Source organism: Thalia democratica, chromosome 6 (genome assembly GCF_965202585.1).
Source record: "Thalia democratica chromosome 6, ktThaDemo2.hap1.1, whole genome shotgun sequence".
NCBI classification, from domain to species: Eukaryota; Metazoa; Chordata; class Thaliacea; order Salpida; family Salpidae; genus Thalia; species Thalia democratica.
In genome coordinates, this window is record NC_139170.1 from 62,225,113 (window position 1) to 62,244,494 (window position 19,382).

Sequence of the window (19,382 nt, forward strand, 5' to 3'; positions counted from 1 at the left end):
AAAGTAATTTTTTTGTTATTGATAAACTACTTAAAATTTTAGTCTTATTTAGTCAGTTTGAATTATTATTTATTTATAAATAAGGCTAACATTATAACTTTTGTTTATTTAACTTAAAAAAATTGCATACTATAGATTATACAATAATATCAAGCAAAAATTTTAACCCTAGAACTTTTATTGGAAGAAAAAATTTAAAACTATAATGCTAATAAAAAAAAATATTAATTTAGCTTAAAACTTTTTTATTTCATCAGTAGTACATTAACTTATTTATCGTTAGTAATTTTAATACTAGTAAGGAGCTTTTTTAAACCTTAAGGTAAATATTGAAGTTGTAAAACTAGAAATTCTGTAAGTAAAAAAGTTAGTTTTACTAACTTTTATATATTCCAGTGTTTTTCTTTAAAATGGATACTAGTAAAACTAACACAAAAGCTTTTAATTGTGATGTTTGTAAAAAAAACCTTTAAATGAAAATCATACTTGAATGTCCATAAACGAATTCATACAGGTATCAGGCCATTTAAATGTGATGTTCGTGACAAGAATTTCATTCAGAAAAGTCATTTGACTCAACATATGTTAGTGCATACTGGTAAAAAGAACTTCAAATGTGATGTTTGTGACATAAAATTTGCACAAAAAAATGGTTTACTACAGCATAAGGTAGTACATAGTCGTACAAAAGAATTTCAGTGTTATGATTGTCACGAGTGTTTCTCACTAAAAAATAGTTTAAACCTCATCGACTTACTCACACTAAAGATAAACTATATAACTGCAATTTATGTGAAAAAACTTTTACGTTGAAAGGTAATATGAAGAAACACATGTTACTTCATACTGGAACAAAAAGTTTTCACTGTGAGATTTGTCAAAAATCATTTTTCCGAAATGGTAATTTGAAACGTCATACGTTGACCCACACGAAAGTAAAAGCACATGAATGTGATATTTGCAAGAAGAAATTTTTTGAGAAAAGTCATTAAGTCACACATTTTAGAATTCATTTAGGAGAAAAGCCTTATGGTTGTGCGGAATGTGGAAAATGGTTTACTGCTTGTTCTACACGAAATACGCATATACATACTTGTCATAAAGAACTGAGTAAGGAAGAACAATCAAAACTGAAGTGTAAAGTACAAAGAAGTATTGTTTATGATTATTTATTGTTAGATAAAAAACTAGTGAACTATATTTTAAATATAATGCTCGTTTTTGTATTTCCTTTTGAAGTATTTGAAGTTTAGTTGCTCATATATTATAATTTTACAAACTATTTATATCTATCTACAATAAACTTCTTCATTGTAAAATGTAGATATAATTCTTAAAAAAATTTGAGTATATTTTGTTTTTTTTTCTGTAAAAAAAATATGTAGTTAATAAAATTATTTTTCTTTTAATAAATTATATAAATTTCTAAGTTATCAGATATAACCTACGGTCCTTTTAGTGCCTAACACATTCTACATTGACTGCGAAACCGTTGTTTTTAATTTTTACCATCATTTTTTTCGTGCGACTTCGATTTTAGCTTCTTAGCATTTATTATTACTAGAACACTTCTACTCGTCTAAAGTGACTTTACTACGCGGTACCTTGCTCACTACTTCGTTAACAAACGTAGAAGACAGACTTTTTTGAACTAATTTTGACGTAATAGCTATGTATGACGTCAGCATGCCGGTGTTTGGCGGAAAAACAACTTGTTATCTTTTTTTGGTCACCATCTACTTAACGTAGAAGTAATAAATGAAAATAGCTATGTGTACAATGCCGGCTGTAACTAACTCTAACATGGAAACTGACAGCTAGCTGAAGTACGATATATTTAAGACGTAATTATTACTTATCGGCTTTCAGTTTATTTGGTAGGTATATTTAGAAACGTAAGTTTAAACTAAGTTAAAAATTTACAACTTTTCTTTAATCCTTATTCAGAAAACTACTAAATAAGCTTGTAGAAGGAGCGTACATGATAGTGAAAATAGAAATTTAAGGAGAGACGATGTTGTGCTCTTGGTAGACTTAGCCAATATTGGCAGAAATGGTTATTAAAAACAGTGCACACTTATCTTTTCTTTTTAAAAAGACTTTATTTTGAGTTAATCTAAATAATACTTTCAAAAAACTATCAATAATGATATTGATTTTTCATTGATCTTAATTTTCTTTTTTATGGTTTTAATAAAAACTGCTCAAATGTCGTTAAATTTATTGTGTGATATATGGTCGATGACGGAAAAATCTTTCTCCACACCAATCCATTGACTATAGTTGTGAGAGTTCACATTTTTCTTTCTTTGATATTTAGTGCTTAGTTAAACTGTAGACTTTTAACAGTAATTGAATGTTTGTTTCTGTTTCAGTTAGTATTAGTGTAATACAGATTATTTTTTTTTTAATAGTATGAAACTACGAACTATCTGTTTCTAATTAACCGTGTTTAAACCAGAGTGTTTCGTTAAATGCATGAAGCTTTTAAAAATTTTGCATAAAATACTGAAAGTATTTAATGATAATCATAAAATTTTTAACACTTTTGCATACTGTGCGAAAAAAATAGTTATGTAAGTTAAATATACTGATATCAAAGCAAGCTGTTTTTAATCATGGCTTACATTTATAAAACCTTAGTAGCTACAAAAAACCAAATGAAAATAAAAAGTTCGTTTTGTACCAAATAACAAAGCAATGACAAATATTTAACAATTTTTTTTGATTATTTCATGATTAATTTTTCAAACAAGGTAGTAAATAGTAAAAAGATGACTTTTTTATTAATTTTGACTACTTAGTGCTAATTTAATATGACGTAATTATTGTTTACTTTTGTTCAATTTAGTGCGAATCATAAAACTTTACATACCCAATCACTAAGGGATGTGACTTTTAATGATTCAGAACTAGTATTCAAAGTAGTCAAAGTCAAAGTTCTCAACTTAAATATAAGGAGAATAACCAATTATAAAGTTTATTAACAATACAATGTTTCACTCGCTTGAAACTAGTCAAACGAGATCATCAGTTAAATAAAATATGTAATTTTTTACATTAACATGCGGGAACACTAGGCTAAACTTAAAAAAATAACAATGGATTAAAACAAAAAACTAAATAAAATCTAAATAAAACTTATATTACTAATAAAGGAAAATCATAATGTTATTAGGTTAGTTTGTCTTGAATTTAAAAAATGCAAGTGACTTAATAGTGTTAAAATCTTAAAACTCAAATAAATAAATAAATAAGTACAATAACAATTAGCAGCCTTGCAAAATTTTTGAACAACTAACAAAGAAAACAACTCTTTAACTAAAGCATTGGGCTGAGTTTACTTGTTTAAAAAAAGTTTGACTATTGTTTTGTGACGGAATTATATATTAGTTTGAATATTTGCTTGTACAAGTTAAAATAGTGATGTACTTATCAAAATTTTCTTAAGTTTTAAAATAAAGATATAAAATGTACACATAAACATATTAGTTCGTTCATTTTATTTAAAGAAAAACTTAACTTTATTTTGTGTATAAGTTTAACCTTAATAAAACCAGAAGCATGATTCTACATCAATTAAAAAACAATTTTTGGAAAAAAATAGAACTTAATGTTTAAATAGGTAAAACTGTTATAAAATACACATATAGCTATATAAATTTGGAAATTATTTTGAAAAAGATGTGACAGAACACACAGAAGCTATAAAAACAAAGTTACAAAAAACATTGGGTTTACTATAAGAAACCAGCCACTTCTTAAATGAAAAAGCAGAAATTTAACATTTTATTCTTTTTTTACAGGCAATTTAAGATATGGCTCGTTGTGAAGAAGAAATTATAATTATATTTTTTTATCAAATTTTAAAACATTTTAATGAATTTCTTATTAGATAACGTACTGCAGACTAAAATTTTATAATTAATATTAAAGTGTGTTTTCGTGTTTACTTTAATCAATTTTACATTTTCAAATATCACATGCGTGTGCTTTTACTTTTCATTTTAAACTTTGTCAATGAAAATTACATTTCCCAATTGAAAGGTCATATATTTTTTGATTTTATGAAATAACTAAAACTTACTTGAAATAGTATGCTATTAAAAAAACTAATTGATTCTCGTTAATTTTTTTCATTTCCTAAAGTTGTAAAACTAAGCCTGATGTTGTTAAAAATACAAATTTGCAACATATTTTAGAGTTTATTTTACAAATAAAAGCTGAAAATACGTCTAATGTTTAGTAAAAAACAACATTAACTACTAGTAAAAAAAACATCATTAGGTGCTTAGATTTTAATAAAGATTTTTTTCAAATCCAATTTATAAAAAATAAAGTTTTTAATACTTTTTTTATATGTGTTCACATCCAAACAAATTTTCATGTTTCAAATTTATAAAACAACATGTCCATCACAAGTTATAATTAAACACTAAAAGTTAAACATTAATTCAAAGTTAATTATAGAAAAAATTTAAAGTTTTAATAGAAAAAAAAATAATTGAGTTTACATTAAAAAGTTAAAAGGTAATGCACTAGATATTTGACTAAACCAGTTAGTCATGAACAATACTTTTTTGAATTTTATAATTCAGTTTTAGTTCATGCTTTGTACTCGACTCATTATGAAGAATTTTTGTATACTGGTTGCGATTGGTACTACAAGTAAACTATTTTAAATTAAGAAAGAAAAAAAAATATTACTTATACTTTTGAAATAAAACCTTGTTAATAATGGATAAAAACTGTATTACATCCTTCGTAAAATTACGATATGCTCAAAAAAAGATAAAAACATATATTCCATTAGTTTACACCTCACACCAGGTAATCATAAACAATGCTTCTTTGTATTTTACACCAAAGTTGTGATTTTTGTTCTTTACTTAGATCTTTATGTTGAGTACGTATATGATAATTACGACCACAAGTTTGAGTATACCATTTTCCACATTCTGCACAACCATAAAGTTTCTCTCCTAAGTGAATTCTAAAGTGTTCAACTAAACTTCCTTTCAGTGAAAACTTCTTCTTGCAAATACTACATTCATGAGCTTTTACATTCGTGTGAGTCAATCTATGGGCTTTCAAACTGTATTTTCGTGAAAATTTTTTGTCACAAACTTCACATATAAAGTCTTTCAATCCAGTATGAATTCTCATGTGTGTCTTTACATTGCCTTTTTTAGTAAAACTTTTATCACACAATTCACATTTTAAAAGTTTTTCTTTTGTGTGAGTAACTAAGTGAGGCTTCAATTGACTTTTCTGCGAAAAGTTTTTATGACAAACAAAACATTGAAATTCTTTCTTACCACTATGTACTAACATATGTCGTCTTAAACTACTTTTTTGTGTAAAACTTTTATCACAAGCTCCACAATTAAACGGTTTTTCTCCAGTATGAATTCTTTCGTGAATTTTTAGCTGTGATTTGATTTTAAAACTTTTTTCACAAAAGTGACAAGTTAAAGCTTCAGCTATAATACTGCTTTTATTATTTGTAGAAGCATTCATGTTAACGGACATAAGCTCTGTTAAATTTTATTTCAATTAAAAATAATAATACTTTATAAAACGAATATAATGATCTAAACTAAAAATATATACAAAAAACTTTGTTTTTTGTAAAGTTTGTTTATTATATACTTTACGAACCTGTTTTTTATCATTATCGTATTAAAGGTAGTTTTATTTGTGTTTTTAAAGTTTGTTTAAGTAAATTTTTTTAAATAGCAAACATTACTAATGAACATAAAAATCTAAACAATATTCATTTTTTTGTTCATGCTCATTATACATTAAAAAAAACATATGATAAAAAAGTTTCTATTATTTAAACTTTTAGTGTTCATCTCAATGTTTGGCAATTAACTATATTTAAAGATAATAGTTCATAATTTGAAAAAACAAATGTTATTCGAATTATAGCGAAAGCTTAGTTTTAACATAATTGAAGTGTTCAAATGTATCATATTTTTTTGTTGAATTATTAATAAAAAAAGTAATACAGAGTCTTAATATATGTCGTGCTTCATGCGCAACGATGGCTAAACTAAGCACAATACAATATTACAAATATACATAATGTTCTTATAAAAAGAAAATCATAAAGTAGTTCTTAAATTCAAATAATGTCTTAAAGTTGGTGTGCCTTCGCACGGTCTTATGGCTTAATTGAGCACACTAGCAAAGATTGTTAAAGTTTGATGATGTGATTTGATAAACAATCGTCTAACGCCCCCTGGCGGTCATTTAAAAAACTGTAATGAAACTAATACTTTATTTAATATTATAAAGCAAGTGAATAAATATTGAATATTTTGTAACAATAAAAGCAATTTTCGTTATTCTCAAAACAAGTTTTTCCAAAACAATTTTTATAACTCACAAAACAATTTTCTTAAAACAATAAACAATATAGTTTAGTTAAAGGAGTTACATGTGTTTAAGTGCTTATAAAACGTAATTTCACTTGCATTTACTTGCAGTATCGGTTAGTGTTTGGTAAAGCTCGTAATGTTGTATTATAAAATATTCAAATTTAAGTTTGAAATGCTTCGTTTTCTTTAGTTTAAGATACTTCTTGTTACTTGTGTTCAATTGTAGCTTTAGTTAGTGTGTCGTGTGATTATTTTATATTTGTAAATAAACTTTTGTTGACTTTTAAGTATCTTAGATGTATTTATCTTATCTAACCATATCTATCTCCATTTAATTTCCCCTAACAAACTAGATTGGTTACATTAGACATCTCGTCGGGTTCTCCTATTGGGGTAAAACTACACTTATAATACTTATCTCCGAACTTAATTCTTTTGTGTTTGTTTAAGTTTAATTTACTTGAAAATTATTTTTGAAACAATTCTCATGGCCGAAACTTGCATTTGCCAAGTTGCATAAAATAATACAGCTTTTTCAGAATCAAATGCTAGTTAAACAAAAGCTAAAAACTTCATTTCTCTACAAAAAGTCAAATTAAATACGGCAACTACACTTGCTCAAAACATACGTTTACTAAACGCTTTTTTCATAAAACACATCATATATTGTAAAAATTTTTGAATCAAATACAACTTTTTCACTAAATGCTAATAATTTTATTTTTTTTTTACAAAAATATCAATGATTATGACATACTCGCTCATAATATAAAATAAATTTGACTATATACCTACCAAAACATTTTTTTCGCTTATAATTTATACCATGGTTTTTTAAATTATACCATTCTTTTATATGAGAGAGTTACTTTAAAAACAATGTAGTTTTGTTGTTGATACACTTTTGTCAAACAAGTTTTTTAAACTCTAATGACAATTATTTCCTTTCAGGTTATCGAAAGTACTTACTACTTTCCTATTAAATATATGTAGCATATTTATTTCATCTACAAGCGATTACGTGTAGTAGATAATTAACAATTGCTCAAATATTTGTTTTCTGTTTTTAGTTATTTAGGAAATGTTGTCTTGACTACAAGGAAACTTGACTAGTTAAGTGTATCATAAATTTTGTAAATTTCCAGTTTTTTTTTTTGTGAAGGTATAAGTTTATCGTCACACCAAACTCACAGTCAACTGAAACAATGATATTAATGTACTTTTCCGTTAATATTACAAGTTGTTCTATATTTACAATTGTTTCAATATGCTTTTAGTTATTCTTACTATGATGAGGAAAATATTTTAATCTTAAATTTTATGCTACATGTTTTGGTTTTAAGAAAAAAATAGAGAGATCTCAACTACTGGAGGAGAAATAATGAATTTATTCTTTTAAAAATTTATTTTACAAAATACGTTTTGGTCTAAGACCTCGTCAGTGCTTAACTTTTATGCCATAACTACAGAGTACATTTTATCAAAATAAGTAGCCTTAGCCATTAGTTTAATATTCAATCCGTTCATACACTTGAACGTTTTTGACTTGTCCATTGTTTACCAATTTCATTAGCATAGTAGACTGACTAAGGTGATATATACAATATCAGGTTTCAAATAAACATTTTGCTCATGACAATTTGATTATAAAATGTTTCGACTGGGTTTTAACAAAACAAAATAGTAAGAAAAAATTTTGTATTTATTCTTTCATATAACATCTTATTTTAGTTTTATAAAATGATAATAAAATTTTTAAACAATTTTTTTTACCTCGGCAGGCCGATCACTTTACTCACGGGCCAATCATTTTCAGCCGGATTTCATTGTAATAAAACAACTATTAGGAGTCGGTAACTTTCATTCTGCGGATAGGATTCGGCCTGCGGACCGTTCGATGCACTGCCCTAATATAAGCAACTATATGTTTATCATTATCATTTTGTTTATTATTTTAAGTTTTGGTTGTTCTTAGTCTTTTACGCTTACGTAATGCGTTTAACTTAAGAGCCTTACGTCAATAAGGTAAGGTTTTTATTATTTTTACTTTAGAGTTTTTTGAAGAATTATTCAAGTTTGTAGTAGAATTTTCTTGTGAGTCGTGAATTTCATACAACTTAAATTTATTTCAAAACCGTGAGAAAAAGAATTGATTTAATAGTAGACTTTTAATATATCTAGTCGTTAATACTGTAAGAAACAAATTATATATAACGGCTAAAGTTTAATACTTCGCCGTAGTCAAAAAAATGTTACGTAAAAAATATTCTTTAAATTTTTAATGAGATTATTGTGTATAAATATCTACAATTTATATATTTAATAATTAAGATGTTTTATTATATATCTAAAAAACTGAATATATATCAATAACAGTAGACGATAGAAAAAAAGTTTACAAAAATTCAGTATAATAAGAATTCTATAAATTTGTAAAATTTATAAACAATTTTGTGTAAAAAAATTTTTAGAAATCGATGTAGAAACTTATACTAATACACCATTCATAAAACAATATAAACAATTTTGTGTAAAAGAATATTTTAGTAGTTGATGTTGGAACTTATACTTATAAAATGATATTTTTGTTTAGACTAGAAAATATTTTTAATACACCATTTATAAAACAATTTAAACATTATTTATACACAAACTTACTTACAATGCCAACTAGATTTTATCTTATACCAAATAGTCATAAACGATACTTCTCCGTATTTTACACTTTAGTTTTGATTGTTGTTCCTTATCTAGTTCTTTATGACAATTACGTATATGATGATTTCTATTAGAAGGATGAGTATACCATTTTCCACATTCTGCGCAACCATAAGGTTTCTCACCTAAGTGAATTCTAAAATGATCAACTAAATGGCTTTTATGTAAAAACTTCTTCTTGCAAATATCACATTCATAAGCTTTTACTTTTGTGTGAGTTAACATATGAGTTTTCAAACTACCTTTTTGAGAACATTTCTTTTCACAAATTTCACAATGAAATTCTTTTATACCAGTATGAACTAACATATGATTCTTTACACTACCTTTCGTTGTAAAACGTTTGCCACATATTTCACATTTAAACAATTTTTCTTTAGTGTGAGTAATTAAATAAGGCTTTAAATGACTTTTCTGTGAAAAGTTTTATGACAAAGAAAACATTGAAAATCTTTTTTACCACTATGTACTAGCATATGTTGTTTCAAGTTGCTTTTTTGTGCAAAACTTTTATCACAAACTTCACAATTAAACGGTTTTTCTCCAGTATGAATTCTTTCGTGATCTATTAAGTGTGATTTCTTTTTAAAACTTTTTTCACAAATTTGACAACTTAAAGCTTTAGCAATAACACTGCTTTTATTATTTGTAGAAGCACTCATATTTGGAAAACTGAAAAAAATTGTATTAAATTCTCTTTTTATTAACAATTTTAATGTTTTATCAAACGAGTATAACATTCTAAACTAAAAACATATAAAACAATCTTTAGTGCTGAATCACGAAAGTTTGTTTATTATTGAATAAATAAACATAGATCAAAACTATTTTTTAGTAATATTCATGCTAACTGTCAAATTAATTATACATACATCAAATAAAATTCTACTATTTAACCTTTCAGTGTTCAGGTCAATGTTTGGTTATCAATAAAAATAATAGATAACAATTTGAAATATCAAAATCAAGTTTTATTTGTAAAATAGCGTATACTTAGTTTTGATATAATTTTAGTGTTCAAATGCAATATTTGGTAGTAACAAATAAAAAATAAACGACTAAATTTGTTGAAAGGAAAATTAACGTTTTTAATTTGAAATAAAAAGTATAAATATTTACTAATGAATAGTAATTAAAAATGGTAATTACAAATGTTAAGAGAAATATTTTAGTTAAAATTCACTAGAATTTTTACAAATTAGTTATATACACTTTTTCATTTAGTAAAACATTAAATATAGAAAAAAAATATTATAAATTTTTTTAAAAACGGAAAAAAATTAAGTAAGTTTTGAAAATTTTTTTATGTATTTTGAAGTTTTTGTCAAAATCTAGACTAATATTTTTTTTTTGAAAATAAGGATTTTTTTTAACAAAAGTAGATTATATATAAGTACTAAGTTTTATAATAAGAGCTGTAATTATTTTAAGTACTAAAGCTTTTTGTTTTGCCTTAAAATAAAATTCTTAGTTTTGTTACAAATATCAATTTAGAAAATACTATATTGACTTATTGCGTTTCGCATCACATAAATAATCATCTTTTTTGAAATCTAATATTGAAAAGTTAAACGCAAGTATTCTCCTACTTATAACTAATGATATTTTATGAGAAACTATATAAATGATTTTTAAAAAATGAATATTTTGAAATTAAAATAAGCTCTCTTGTAATTTTTTTTTGTTATATTTTATATTAAAATTACTCAACTAAGTTGTGCATCTGTCATTCATGGTTCAAAATTATTAGTTTCGCTATTTATCTTAATTTTTTACATCTCTAAGCAAAAAATAAACCTAAAACAGTGTTTTAGAAATGATTTGTACAATAAAACAACTATGTTTAACAATATATAGATTAGCTTTTTTTAAACAAGTTTATCTAGTTATTTGCTTTAACTAAAAGAATGCTTAATTTACTGGGATTAAAGAGCTTATAAAAATATTTAAACAAGTTTATTAAAGATATTTGTTTATAAAGTTGTACTTATACAATTATGAATTCGATAACGCTGTATATATATCATAAAAACTTTTCTTACAAATTTCACACTATAAATCCTTTTTACCCCTTTGCATTGGTTTTTGTTGGCTCAAGCAACTTTACAAGTGAAACTTTTGTTACAAAAATCATATTTATATGACTTTTTCCTTATTTGATTTTTTTGTCTTTATTTAAGTTAAGTTTACTTGAGGATTATTTCTAAAATAGTTGTCATAGTCGAATGTGCTTACCATATCAAGTTGCATAAGATACCACAGCTCTTTCTAAATCAATTACTAAAAAGCTAAAAAAATAAAGCTAATAAAAAATTAACGACTGCATTTAAACCTTCTGCTTGAAAAAAATACGTTTACTAAACGATTTTTTCATAAAACACAAAATTTATTGCAAACTTTTCTGAATCAAATAAGTATTTTTCAGTAAATGCTAATGGTTTAGTTTATGAGACAAAAAATTGAGTGATCATGACATACTCGCTCATAATACAAAATAATGTTTAAATATATTGTGACGTAATTATTATATGGTTAAATATTTAGAATTAATACTTCCTCATTTCATGTAAGTAGTTTATAATATGATTTTTTTTATTTTATTTTACTTTATTTTATTTAGTTTAGACTTAATAATTATAAATATTAGATAGTTCTAAAACAGACGAATTTGAAAATAAGTATTTTGTTTATTATTAACTATTAACATATAGCAATTGTTTTTATTTTTAATGGTCATATGTATATAACTACTTCAGCTTCCATTCTTTCTTTACAGTATTTTTTTTAGAACTTCGTTAAATTGTGTTAACCCTTTAAACACAGACATATGTGTTAGTGTAATAAATGAAGGATACTGTATAATTTGTTATCATTATATTTTCCAGTGAACTTGTTTCGCTAAGATCTTATGATAACAAACGCTTAAATTTTTGTTTTGAATATGTTTTTGTAAATTTTATAAATAGATTCTGTTAGTAGAAAAATAGTTTTAACAAGTATTTCTCAAGATTATGCGTGTTTAATTCAAGTATAAAAAAGTCTTACATACAAATTATCAATAAACATGAAATACATACTTAAACTAGTTCAGGAAAAAAAAAAAATAAATTTACAACTACTAGTCGTGTTCTTCCTTTTAAATTTAACTAAATTGATAATTAATCCACCTTAGGTTTAGATATACTACCGATCCTTAAATTGTATATAGCATTTTACTATATATATAAATAATTTTTTTTTTAATTAGAAAGTAAGTTCATAAACACCATAAAAAATAAGAACAGAAGGAGTTTAGAGAGGTTGATGGTATGTTCCTTGGTTATGAAACTATTATAAATGATTTTTTATTACTTAAAATTCCAAATTAATTAATTAAACCATCAAGCTTAACTCATTTTTTGAAAATGATTCAAAAACAAAACTTTTCTTAAAAAAACTGAAATTAAACATGATACAGTAAAAACTGTCAATATAAGGTTAAATTATTAAACAAAAACACTTTCACTTAAACACTTAAAAAAAAACTTATTATTTTATTTTATTAACGAGTAAAATTATAAAATTTTTAATTTTCAATGCAAACTAGTCTTTATTGATCCAGTTTTTGTTGTTTTTTTTTTTCAAAATGTTCTCTATGACTTTTATTTTTTAATAGGTAAAGTACCTTTAATTTACGTAGAACAGTTTACGATTATATATGTATAGTTTTATTGAGTACTTTCGTTTACTAGTACGCGATCAAAAAATTGGAGCAAAATATTTAATTAATTATACAATAAACAACAGTGTTTTTTCACCATTGTATCTTAGATGAAAACTTATACTACACACTATCCTCAAGATAAAATTTTCTTATTTTTGAAATAATTTTCAGAGTTTTTTACTTTTCAAATGTTATACACATTATGAGGTTGTAAAGATGTTAAAAACTTTTGTGCAAACATATATTAACATAATGTATGGTGAAACTTATAACATAATAAGAGCACACAAAATAGAAGGAAAATTTCAAAATTCAAAGATATCAAGAAGTTATTACTATTAATTACAGAAAAGAAAATAAAGTTGAATACAGAGTCATGAAACCAAGTAAATCGCCTTTCACTAAAAACTTAGAAATTAAAAAATAAAATCAATTCAACAATTCAAAATAATTCTAAACTTAAGCTATAAAAATATTACATAGCAAATTATAAGTTTGTCCGAAAAATTGATATTTAGCAATAACTACAGATTCATAAACTGTAACTGAAACTTTTTAATTAAAGCATTATAGAACCCTGTTATCTTTTATTCTAAAATAGACAAAGCAATGAATCTAATAATACATTGATGAAAAGCAATTTTCAAGTATAAAAACTATACGTTAGAAAAATTAATTCAGATCAACTATTTAAAGTTACTTAGGAATAACTTAATTGATCAAAAATGTGCTTATTTTATTTTTACTAAATGTATTTTAAAAATGCAAGCTTTTCACAGACAATGAATTTAGATTGTTGAGAGATGACGGGCTAGGGATAATAAGAAGTAAATAACCAAGATCAGCAGACTTTACTGCTAAATACCTATATAATAAGCATATTACCTTATAAAATAGTATCTAGTACATATAACGTCCATAGTACACAATCTTGTTGTATTTTGATAAAAATTTGGCATATTCTTATAATCTTACTGGTAATTTGGAATTCAAGTAAAAACAAATATTAACTGTACTAAAAAAATCATTAGTTAAAAACTAAATTATTTGAGCCCACTAAAACTAGTTACAATACTGATTTACCAAATACTATCTAAGCAAAGTAAACGTTCCTTAGCTATAGAAACACAATATTCGAAAAAGGAAAAAAATAAAATAAAAATAAATAATCATTAACGAGCCAAACAAAATTAGTTTATACAATAAAAAAAAGAAGTACAGTAGAACAATATAATTAAAATTATCTGTAGCAGTATCTGTTGTTTTATAACTTAATTTAAAGCTTAGGAATTGAGATTTGAAATAAAATAAACTTTTTTATGTAGCTTAAAAAATAAGAAAGTTATGCTATCACGGATTTGTATAAATATACAGCTTTATATATACATGACCATTGTTTTTAATTCCATGCTAAACTAGTCTTTTTCAAATTTATATATTTGGTTCAAAATTTGTATAATTAGAACTAAAAGCTTAATAAGTGTCCGCTGCATTTAAAACGTATATAAATTTTTAATACAAAAATGTTAAAAAGATGAATTTTTGGAGCTGAATGAACTATCAGCACTATGTGAATTAAGTCATAATCGTTGTTTAAAATTCATTACAACGCAAGAACATTAAGACAAATAAATAAAAGCAGGAGCGACTCGTGCAGTACTACTCGGGAGGGATACTCGAACAGGGTAAACTCAAGCAGGGTAAACTAAAGCAGAGGCAACTCGAGCAGGGGTAACTCGATCAAAGGCATATCGTAATATGGCGTAGAATCCTATAGATTTAAATAAGTAAAGCTTTTTGTAAACCAGGGGAATGTCTAGACTTTTTTCAATGGGGGTTCACAATTTTCTTTGTTCTTAATTTCCTGCTTAAGTACGCATTTCTTAGGTATGCACAGCCAGTTAAGTACGAAATATTTAGCTGAAAAGTCTGTGTTTAAAATTATTTTTCTGCTTAGAAAAAATAAAACATTTAAGTAGCAATGGAAAATTGTTATATGTTTTTTATTTGTTATACTGAATTAAATTTAGATAAATAAAAACTAAAAGAACCAGAAAAAATTATATCTATAATAAAAACATTTTTTTCAAGTAATTTAATCGATAAAAATTGAAATTTCACTGAAAAAATGATTAATTAATTAGGATAATGTCGCACCAATATCAAGCTGAAACCATAAAAAATTCGATGTTGTTTTTTACCATAATTATAGACTTAAAAATTATATTTTAAAAATACATGAATGAAACTTATTTATCATAAACCAAAAAAAAGTTATATATTTAATTGCTTTTATTTTCAAAACTAAGCAAATGAAACAATAACTTAAATACATTACAATACTATAAAATAAAATCAAAAAAGTGTTATAGTTTATAATAAATGAATTTAATTCTAACTATTTATTTATATAGCTTGTTTAAAACGAAGTATAATTTTAGATCAATCATATATGGCTTAAAATATTTATTTTAGGGCTAAAAATATGGTTTAAAACATCATTAAACACAATATAATTTCAGCTTGATATTGGTGCAATATCATCCTGTGTAAATACCAAAAGTTTTAAGATTTATACAACAAATTTAAAATATACTCTAAATTATATGGTTTGCCTGATGGTGCAGGAATTCTAATGATGATTTTGAAATCTCTTTGAAGGGAAAATTTAAAAAAATCAAGAACCAACTTTGTGGACAACAGATATACAAAAATAAAAAACTTTAAACAAAAATATCAAAATACCATTAAATGATAAAATAAAAAATTGTCAGGTGTTGTGGTTGTCTTTAGATGATTTTTAAAACTCTCTGAATTGAACTTTTAAATGTTTAAACCGAGTTGGTTGACAGATAAACAGAAAATATAAATTGTAAAGTATAAAAGCTTCAACCAACATTATTATATACAATTAACTAAGTAAAATAAAAGTTTAGTTTTATTGGATATTTTTCAAATTATTAAATATTGGACATTTTTCAACAAATTATACTTACTAGTTCAAAAACAAAACTTGATCAAAAGTTATTTACTAAAAGGGGCTGATCTAGTGTTTTTAAATATGTTTTCTTCTTTTTGTTCATAAGTGCTAGTGGTTTCGCTATTTATAAAGAACACTTTCCACCTCAGTCTGTTTATAAATTTTGATGCGGCGTCGTATAGTTTGACTGTGTACTCTTTTTTGTTGGCCAAAGGGATATCTTTTTTTATTATAGAAAATTCAAATAAAGTAATTTAATATAACTTATTTAGTATAATTTTATATATTTGGAATCTTACATTTTTGGTTTTTAAATTAATGGAAAACAAAAATAATTATTGAAATTTTCTTCTTTGGCCTATGGCCAAAGGTTTTAAAGTAAATTAGAGCTGTTTAATTGTTTTTTGATATTCTAACTAGATTAAGATAATTTTAATTAGGTAAGTTTATTTTTAAGTTTTTTTGACAATAAAATAAATAGCTTAAGACATTTAATTAATATTCTAATGTAAACTAAAGCAATATGCATTATTTATCTAATAAATTAAAAAATCCTAAAACTTTTTGTTTAAAAGTTTGTTTCAGAATTATAAGTTAAATTGCCATAAAATGTACAAAAGGTATTAATATAGTAAGCGAAGATTAAAAAATAACTATTATCGTTTTTTTTTACTTATTTAACTGTGTTAAAAACAGTTTTTGAACAACAAACTTAATGCTTAGGAGCAATTATTTTTGAAAGTTGAAAATGGATTAGAGATTTAATTTATTATATTTTTATTAAACAAATATTTACTTTAAAACGGTTTCATACGTCAATACAATTAATTATAAATAATTTTCATTCTAATCTTCATTCATAAAGTTTTAATGCTAAACTTAAAAAAATAACTAAATGTAAATATAAACTTTTTTTTTTACTTCCTATTTTAGATATACTTATTAATAGCTTGAATGAAACTAAGATTTTTTTGTTTAAATGTTTTGATTACAAAACCAAAAAACGAATAAAGCTTGAAAAGTTTGTAATTCAATTATTAGTTTACTTTAGTCGTTTAAAAATCTAACATAAAAGTTTCTAAACTATTTTTTTAAAAATATGTAAGAACATATATAATTGCCAAAGTTTTTTTTATTTGTATTCATCTTAAGTATGTACTGGTAGTTAGTTTGTTTTGTTTCATAATTTAGCTTTTGTTTTTAATTGCGTGCTGTTTTAAGTTTTTATATTTATTTCACGATATGATAAAAATATTCTAAACAAATATTTCCATTTATCGATGTTAGAAGGTATCTATAAAATTAATTATTTATAATTACAATTATTTTTGATTTAAGTGTTAAGTAAATTTCTACTTTAAACATATAAAAACTGTATAAACTTAAAAGGATATATTAAAGAACGAATCTTTATGTTATTTTATAAATTCGCACAAGCATGACTTTATTTGTGTTTAAAGATAAACTTTAACCAGTGTTCTTTTGCAGTACTATACAAGAGCAGTTTCAAAATAATTAGTCATTAAAAATTAAACTAAGTTTAAAATGTTACATATGAGTTAAATCATCTATTAAATAGAAAAATACTGGAAAATTTATAGTTTAATATTTTAAATAACGTTTTTTAATGACAGCTTATTTTTTTCTATTAAAAAGTTTATTTTTAGTTTTTTAAGCTTTTTAGAACTTTTTTTTACACAAGTTGTTTTGAATAGATAAACTCTAAAACTTTTATTTCAAAATATTTTTAATTTTTTTGGACATTGACCTTACTTATTTTTATTTTAATAAGTTTCATGCAACATATTTAACTTATTTTGAAAGTTTTAAATTTTGTATTTTTGGACTTTGACCTTAAATTATATGATAATAAACCAGCTTGTTGTATTAATAACAAATATTATGCTTTTATTTTGTGAAATTGTTGTTTGAATAAATCTAATTTTAAGATCTTAAAAAATATTGGTTTTAAATTAAGAAAACCAAGTCGTTAACTGCTAAAATTCTGGATTTTTAAACGTAAAAATAATAACAATTAAATTACAATTTTTTTAAATATTAAGTACTAAATACTAGAACTAATACGTTTTTTTCATAATGTTCAATAATTTCTTTGTGTGTTTAATTGTGTAGTTTAATGTGTAGTTTAATTGTCAACTTTATTTTAATTCTTCGTCTTAGGTAAAAAAAATTATTTTTTAAATTTTTTATAAAAACACCTAGCATTTTTAAAATGTAGCCTACTAGTTGTTTCTTAGTAAATACATGAGAAAAACTTGATTACAAATCGTTAATTAGATTGTTATCTTTTGGCAACTGTTTTTTTTTATGTTTTATTATTACGATTAACAACCGTAAGAAAAAAATACGTTGAAGCTATAGAATTGTCAAACTGTGTTAAAAACAGTTTTGAAATAACAAATTAAGCTGAAAAATGAAGACGAATTACAACTGTAAATAGAATTAGTTTTTTATAGTTTTTTATTAAATAAACGTTTACTTTAAAACGGTTTCATACGTCACTACAACTACTTTTAAATAATTTTTAATCTAATTTCATTAAAAACTTTTATGCTATAACAAACAAAATAACTTAGAATATCATAGTTAGATTCTTTTTTTACTTTCTAAAATATATTTACTTATTACTAATTGATCCAAATCAAAAGATTTTTTCTTTAAATCTTTTAATTAAAAAAAAACAGATAACAGCTATTAGTTGACAAATTTTCATAGTTATAAGTTTTTATATTTTTACAAATATCTAAGAATATTTAAAAATTTAAAGAACATCTTTAGTAGTATTTATTTTAAATATGTATTGGTAATTTATTTGTTTACTTTATATTGTAGATTCGTTTTTAATTAAGAGCTGCTTTCAGTTATTTTATTTTACAATGTTATAAAAATCTTCCGAGCAACTGTTTTCACTTTTCTATGTTACAAGGTATAAATATAACTAATTGTTTCTTACGATAGTTCTTTTTTATTCTAATAGATAATTAATTTTATAGTCAAATTATATAGTTCCTGAATAAATCTAAATGAATATATCATACAAAGAAGTTATGTATTATTTTATTGAAAACTTTCAACGTTTAATTTATGTATTAAGATAAACCTTAACCTGTGTTCTTTTGTAGTTGAAGACAATAGAAATTTCACAAAAAAAGTCTAAACAAATTAAAAACATACGTGTAAAATCATTTATTCAGCAAAATATATTAAAAGATCAATAATTTTTCTAAATAGTAGAAAAATATTTTATAAAATTATGTTAATAAAAAGCTTATTTTTTATACAAAAATATTTCTTTTATGTTAATTACTTATTTTTACTTTCTTAAGCTTCTTTAAAACTTTTTTTTTTAGTACAAGTTGTTTTTAAAAAAATAGTTTTATAGCTAGTTTTTTAATTAAATTTTTATGTATTTAAATTTAAATCTTATTTATTGCATAATTAATATGTTTCTTGAATTAGATTTAAGTTAGCTTAAAGTTTTAAATTTTGCACTTTGGACTTCAATCTTAGGCTATATGATAACAAACTAGCTTGCTGCATTAGTAAAAAATGTTTTGATTTGTTTCCTGGAATT

General features: G+C 23.6%; 1 pseudogene; it reads right to left on the reverse strand.

Annotated features, from left to right (window-relative positions):
• Positions 1 to 4,821: 4,821 nt before the first annotated feature.
• Positions 4,822 to 19,382, reverse strand: part of LOC145839289 (uncharacterized) — a 29,617-nt pseudogene continuing 15,056 nt past the window's right edge.